Source organism: Miscanthus floridulus, chromosome 18 (genome assembly GCF_019320115.1).
Source record: "Miscanthus floridulus cultivar M001 chromosome 18, ASM1932011v1, whole genome shotgun sequence".
Classification (NCBI taxonomy): Eukaryota; Viridiplantae; Streptophyta; class Magnoliopsida; order Poales; family Poaceae; genus Miscanthus; species Miscanthus floridulus.
In genome coordinates this window covers 56,819,510-56,827,357 of record NC_089597.1, presented here as the reverse complement: position 1 = coordinate 56,827,357, position 7,848 = coordinate 56,819,510, and the positions used below count along the sequence as shown (strand labels likewise).

At 43.6% G+C, this 7,848-nt stretch overlaps 1 pseudogene; it reads left to right on the top strand.

The window, feature by feature from the left end:
• Nucleotides 1-3,185: 3,185 nt before the first annotated feature.
• Nucleotides 3,186-5,342, top strand: LOC136523886 (uncharacterized; annotated as a pseudogene).
• Nucleotides 5,343-7,848: the final 2,506 nt, after the last annotated feature.

Genomic DNA, 7,848 nt, shown 5'->3' with positions numbered 1-7,848 from the left:
TGCCCCTGATACCTACTTCAACTCAATATTGCCACAAATTATGGCTTACTCAACATTGCTTGATCGACCACAGTAATTTTCTGATATACACTCCTACAAGCTATAAATTTCAGTTGTTTTATTTTGCTCGGTTTCTTTTTGATTTAGGTGTGGGATCAGAGCCCCATTGAATTGGAGATCAGGTCATCTTACCAAATTTTTTGTTGTCGACAGCATTTAGGGGCTAGTCTTTGGTTCAACATAATTTTGGCTCGCCTACACAAACACTCAATGGACTGCTCAAAATATCACCAATATGATTACAAAGCCGTGCCACCAATGTTTTGATGACAAGTTGTTTGGCGGGGCGCGCTAGCATGTCATCCTAAGGTTAGTTCCCAACTAAAGCTGTCACCATTTACCATAAAAACTTGTACTTGTTTTCGGCTTTGTTTGGCTGCAGGCATGTGCAAATCTCCCACAGGTAATTTCACCCAAGCGTGGATTGAGGGGTCCATGTGACCACCCATTCTCCACGTCCAGGTTGACTACTATGAATTTTAAGTATTATTTGAAAGGTGGATACGTGGCGTAGTTTGCTTAGAATAGTATAAGTACATCATGGCATACGTAAGAAGCCAAAATAAATTAGAAATAAATTAAGAAATAAGAAAATTCTCTAAACCTCAAGAAAATAACCAAGAAAGCTTTATAGAAAAAATAAATAAATTAGACAGCCCCAAATAGATAGAGAAACAAGCACACGTGCATACTTGAACACATGACAATATATTATTCCGGCTCCTCATATCTGATAACAAAATGTTTGATAAATAATGAGGACAAGGACTTGTCAACAAAGTAGCACCCTCATGGAAAAAATAAATGCACTTTTTTGTCTTGAAATTATCTCTTATTTCTTCTCTAGGGCATAATTGCGAAATCATCTTCCATAACTTCAAAAAACTAACAAAGAACTTGAATTGATCATCTGCTCTGTAATGACAACAAAATAAAATAAAAACAGAGGACAACATGTACACAGTTAAAAATAATATATCCAAATACATTAGTCGAACTACCATTGCCTTGGCATATGCATAGGTTGTCCAAAGAAGGATGAAAAAAAAAACCATAGGTGCAGTCAAGTGTGCAGGCAGAATCAAGAAGCCCCATCTCGAATACCGTGATATAAATTAAAAGCTCTGCGACCTGTTCGTTTGGCTGTGGCTTGTCATAAACGATCGTAAATTTTCAGCCAGAACAGTATTTTTCTCTCACACAAACCAGCCAGCAGTACTTCTTCACGAACCAGCAACGATACGAACCAGCCAACCGAACATGTTGCTGGTCACTAGATCCGCATAATATTTAAGGGCGGCAAAATATTTGTTAACAAAAGATTGTTCATAAATTTCATTATATTGCAAAAAAAAACTATAGAGCAAACATCATAATACCGTGCATCTTCTGAAGAACTGTTGAATGATTCACCCTGAAAGTAAGAAAGAAAGAAAGAAAGAAACTGGCTGTTTTGCTCCTGTCATGTAATTAGCACCAAACAATATTTGATTTGTTTCAACCACAAAGTTTGGAAAAAATATTAATCACAATTAAAAAAGTAAATATATTGAGAATACTTGAAGTATAACTAGAACCAATTACAATCGCTGAACTTTTTTTGAAAGTAATTCCAATAACTGCACTAGAATAAACCATAACTTTGAAAGTCTGAGAAGAGCATTTGCAGTTACACACACTATCCACTAGAACACACGCAGAGTAACTCAAGGAATACTAGAAAGCATAACTAAAGATAAGTGGGTAACATTGGGATGCGGTAAAAATTGTTCATACCTTTTTTCTGTGAATATTTTTTTAAGGGAAATTTTGCTATTGGACATGCCAAATGACGCGTCTTTGCTGGCGGACACTGCGTTTTTCATCTTTTGCCGTGAGACACTCTGGTTTTTGGAAATACTGCCAGTGGGCACCGCAACCCAGTTGCACCCGGTTTTGGAGAGAGAAAACTTCGTTTTTGACATCGGGTGCCCCTGAACCATACTTGGCGCCGTCCCAACCTGGTCTGGTTCGACCCACTTGAAACGGCCGGCCCGCACCCGACTCCGTCATTAGGGTTCCAGGCTTTCCCCAATCCCGCTGCCGCCGCTCACTCCCAATCGCGCCGCCACCCACTCGTCTCCACTGCTCGTCGCGCCGCCGTCCACCCAGTGCCCGCCGTCGCTGACAGATCGAGCCTCGGCCGTCATCCGCCATGGGGGGTTGAGGATCTATAGTTCCCCCGCGCCCCGAAGATGAAGTCCCCCAGCTCGAAGAACGGGCAGTGCCCTAGGTCTCTGCCTAGGGTTCCTCAATTCAAATGGCTAGTGAAAGGGTGAGTCTTTTGAATCCCTACTATTTGCAGATGAATGCCTGCGGATGTGGTAGAATGCTTGCGGTTTGAAATCGTTTAGTTTGGTTGTTATCCTTTGTGTTGATTTAGGATGGATCCGACTTCCGCGTGTAGACTAGCGATTAGCGTACCTGCATATGTAGAGCAAAGAGCAGATGGGCTCGATGATTATCATGTAACTGCTAATTACATTCGTGTGGTAGACAAGGATAAATTCTCTTGGATGGGGTTTCTTGGGTGCCTTGGTGAGGAGATAGTCCATGGGGTCGACCAAGAACTGCAGGTCACCTTCTTTGACAAAACCAAGGATGAGACAGTGCGCATAGATTCTGATTCTGCTCTGTTACATGCATTTGATGTGTATTGGGACAGTAGGAAGGTGCCACTGACTGTACATGTTGTTGACACTGGTCCTCGTTTGCTAAAGTCTTCTCAGTCTGTTATTATCACTCAGGAGAGTCAGGTTAATTGTCAGCCAATAGCTATGATCTTCAGTGATGAACTTGTACTGCCTAATCTAGTAGCTGATGACAATGGTGAAGCTGTTGATCTTAATGATGATGGTAATTGTGAGGCTGATGCTAATGGTGATGAGGGTCTTAATCTTGATAATGATGGTGAAGATGATGATGCTATTGCTGAAGAAGAAGAAGATATTGCTGAAGATGACTGGGGAGAGGCTGATGAAGTGGAGTATGTAGGAGTAGATGATGAGAATGAGAAGTACAAGGATGGGGTCAATGATGATGGTGATGCTGACCCTGCTTACTATCCTCACAGTGACCCAGAAGATGATGACCCATTAGTTGTGGACGATGGGAGGGACTGTGACGGTGTTGTTCATGTCACTGACATAGATAACCCTAAGATAGGTCTTGGTGTTACTTTTGAAGATGGTTTCTGCTTTAAGAGATGTATTAGACAATATGCTGTGCTTAATGAAGTTGAACTTGTAGTTCCATATAGTGCGTCACGGAGGTACCGAGCATATTGTAAGGCCCAGAGATGTCCGTGGAGGATTCATGCATCTCAGTTACCTGATGGCAAGACATGGCAGGTATGTGAGCTTTGTAATGCTTCATTTAGTTTAATTTAGTTATCAATTGTTGTGTGTAACCGTTGGTTGATGGCTGCAGATTAAGAAGCTACCACACAAGCATAATTGTGCCAGCACAAGCAAATTCCAGAACAACTGTATGGCTAACAATCACTGGGTGAAGGACAGAGTTATAAACTGGCTTAGGGAAGATCCAACTATTGGAGCTAAAGATTTGAAGCAGAAGTTGGAGAAGAATTTTTGTGTACAGCTGAGCTACTACGTGGTTTGGGACGGCAAGCAAATGGCCTTAGATGAGATCATGGGTGGCTGGGAAGATAGCTTTGTACATGTGTTTTCTTGGAAAAGGGAGATTGAGAAGAGGAGTCCTGGCAGTGTTGTAGAGATTGAGTGGGAGATTGTAGATGAGAAGAGAAGATTCAGTAGGATGTTTGTAGCACTAAAGCCATGCATAGATGGCTTCCTGCAAGGTTGCAGACCTTATTTAGGAATTGATTCCACAATTTTGACAGCAAAGTGGAAGGGACAGTTAGCATCTGCTGTAGGGATAGATGGCCACAACTGGATGTTCCTAGTGGCCTATGGAGTATTTGGCAGTGAGACCAAGGAGAATTGGGAATGGTTCATGAAGATGCTGCACAAGGCTATTGGTTCCCCAAATGGTCTTGTTATTTCAACTGATGCAGGTATGTTGCATTCATTGTGCTCTTGTTTTTCAATTGAGTGTTGTATGTTCCCCACCTGACATTGTTTCCATGCTTACTAACTGTAGGCAAAGGAATAGACAAGGCTGTTACCAAAGTTTTCAGTAATGGGGTGGAGCACAGAGAATGCATGAGGCATTTAGTCAAGAATTTCCAAAAGAGGTTTAGGGGAGAAGTGTTTGAGAGAAACTTATGGCCTGCATCAAGGTGCTATAGACAGACAACCCATGATAGGCACTGGAATGAGATGGACAAGGCATGCCCCAAGGCAACTAGGTGGCTGTAGGACAATCACAAGCAGCTATGGGCAAGGTGTAAGTTTAGCACAGCAAGCAAATATGACTATGTCACAAACAACATAGCAGAGACTTTCAACAGTTGGATCAGGGAAGAGAAGTCATTACCTGTTGTAGAGCTAATGGACAAGATAAGGCAGTTGATCATGGAGAGATTTTGCACCAGGATGCAACTGCTGTCCAAGTTTTCTGCCTTCAAGATTCTGCCAGCTGTCATGAAGGAGCTGCACAACAAAAGTAGAAATCTGAAGTACAACATTCACAAGAGTGGCCCAATGGTTGGTGAAGTTGGAGGAGTCAACAAGGACCTGGTCCCTTGGAGGTTCATTGTTGATCTAGACAAGAGAGAGTGCATCTGTAGAGGTTGGCAGTTAACTGGTCTGCCATGTGTTCATGCCCTAGCTTTCATTGGCACCAGAAGGGTAGACTTAGAGGACTATGTTGACCACTACTATTCTATAGACATGTTCAAAGCAGCCTATGCAACTCCAGTGCCTCCAATGCCAAGCAAGGATGAATGGGAAAAGCTAAACCTTGGCTTCAACCTCCTTCCACCTAAATGCAACAGAGCAGCAGGAAGGCCAAGGAAGAGAAGGATAGTTGGAGTTGAAGAAGGTGGCTCCAGCAGCAAGGGCAGGAGAAGGTGTAAAAGGTGTGGTGGATTTGGACACCTGCAGAAAACCTGCAATGAAACTGTTACAGACCCTGATGCACCACCACCTGCACCTCCAAAGAAGAAGAGAAGGACTTATAAGCCAAAGGTTGTTGAGATCATAGAAACAACAGAAGAGCCAGCCAAGAAGAAGAGAAAGGCCTCCACCAAGGGGAAACAAACTAGCAAAAAGAAGACAACTCCAATTGAGCCTACACCTCCTGAGCAATCAGTGCAGTAAGTGATCCATTTCTTGCCAGCACTGTTCTTAATCTAAAGCCAAGTGCAGTAAGTGTAAGTTGATAACATGGTCACATCTGCCATCTTACAGGGTTCCAAGATCCCCAGTCACTAGGAGGCAGGCCAAACAGCAAGCTGGAGGTAGCCTAGGGGCATAGACTAGGAGTTAGAGCCCAAGCGTCTGCACTAGGAGCAAGAGGGGAGGGGCCTGATGCCTGCACTGGGAACATCAAGACAGAAGCAACCTTTTTGAGCCACCTGTGCTTTTGGTGTGCTTTTGTGTGGTTCTATGAACTTGCTATTGTAATCTGTGTGCTTTTGAGCCTGGATATTGTTGGTGTGAACCTGGTACTATAATCTGGTAATGTAGTGAACTTGGCTATTGTTGGTGTCAACTTGATATTGCCATCTGGTATGATGTTCCATAATTAATGATCTGGTATGCCTGTGTTTGTCATGCTAAAATTAAGTCAGCTGTTAAGTTGAAGGTAGTGATGCTGCAATTTTAACTTTACAACTAAAAAAGGGAACAAATCAAGTTGAAGTTACTCCATTCAAACTGCATTTCATTCATATGTAGCAAGAACAAATCATACTTCATGCTTGCTTGTACAATACCATGCATAAAGCAAGAAAGCAAACAACACCTACAAACACACTGGCCCCAACCATCATCCTAACAACTAATTGCTCTCCAGCTATTCTAGCCACAACAGTGCTCTGAGCAACTACAACATTGTTCAAGTTCAACAGAGAATTCTCTAGAGCCTTCAACGCAGCCATCACTGCTGCACCATCCATGCCATCTCCAGCGCTCTCTGGTTTCCACATGAAGAAGTTGCAGGTACCGTTGCCCTATTTCATAGCGAAAGCCAAATCAATAGGATGAACCCTACATCCGATTTCAAAACGCCCAAATGTAGCAAGAACAAAATCAAGAAAACTCACCCAGTCACGATTCCTGCAAGTGTAGAACGGCTTGTCTGGATTTTTTGTGGTTCTCGACGTCCGCTCCACGACCGTCGCCGTGTGGCAGAAAGGGCACAGCGCCTGCCCCTCTCTCGCTCCATGCGACCCAGTCGACGAAGAAGCGCCAGATCTTGTAGCCATCTTCTATAGGCCCGCTCTCCTGTCGACCGGCCGGCACCCCCGCCCGACCGGCCGCCGCAGCCTATGCCGCCGCCGCCTCTGCGGTGAAGAGGGGGAACGAGGAGCAGTGGAGACGAGCAGTGGAGACGAGTCGGGTGCGGGCCGGCCGTTTCAAGTGGGTCGAACCAGACCAGGTTGGGACGGCGCCAAGTGTGGTTCAGGGGCACCCGATGTCAAAAACGAAGTTTTCTCTCTCCAAAACCGGGTGCAACTGGGTTGCGGTGCCCACTGGCAGTATTTCCAAAAACCAGAGTGTCTCACGGCAAAAGATGAAAAACGCAGTGTCCGCCAGCAAAGACGCGTCATTTGGCATGTCCAATAGCAAAATTTCCCTTTTTTTAAACAATATTCTGCCTGATTATGAAGGCTATGGAGTGGCCAGCTAAACCATTTAGAGGCACTGCAAAAAGAAAAAAATATGTTCTTTCTGCAAACTATAAACAGGGCGTTTGGCTAGTCATGTCCCGGCTTGTTCCCGCTTGTTTCAGCTTGTTTCAGCTTATTTCTTCTCACAGAATACTATTCAATCATCCAAAACCATCCAAAATCAGTCCAAAGGCTACCAGCCGAACGCCCTGAAAGTAGCACCAGATATAAGAATGCTTCTGATTCCTGAAGCAATAACATGCTTGTGCTCTGTCCTGAAGTAATATACAGTAACATGCTTTATTCATGAATTGGTAACATTAAGATTCTGTCTCTTTGTTTAATACTCCATCCGTTCCTTAATATAAGCCATATAGATTTTTAAAGAAAATTCCAAAATATAGGTACGTATCAGCTCCCACGCTGATTAATTTAGAAACCTTACCACCGTACATAGCACATGCCCCAACCAATCCCTTAGATTTAGGAAGTCATCTGATTGGGAGAGAGAAAATGACTTGATTTTCCCTTTTTTTCTCAGTCTCACCTTCTTTCCCAGGCTGTGCGTTAATATTGGTGCTAAAAATTATATAGCTTATATTAAGGAACGGAGAGAGTAGTATTTTTTTCAGAGCAAGGACAACTAACACTTGTGTTCTTATTATCTTATATGTGCCAAAATGAGAAAATGGAAAGGGCCGTTAGGAAAGAAAGCAGTTGAAATCCTGATGAATCCCAACTCCAGTTCAACAATCACAAAGAAACCAAAGAGAGGTGGAAACTACATTAGGTTCATTATGACAACTATCCTTATAGTATATAGTACAATTATTTTTAACCTCCCGACCCACATCCGTCCAGCGCAATAGCACGGTCCCCTCCCGACCGTTGCGTTCAAACGCGCCAATCCGACCGTTGCCTCATAAAGAACACCCCAAATCCCCTGCGCGTCTCCCCCTTCTGCTAATCTGCCCCCACCCATCAAGCTCCCA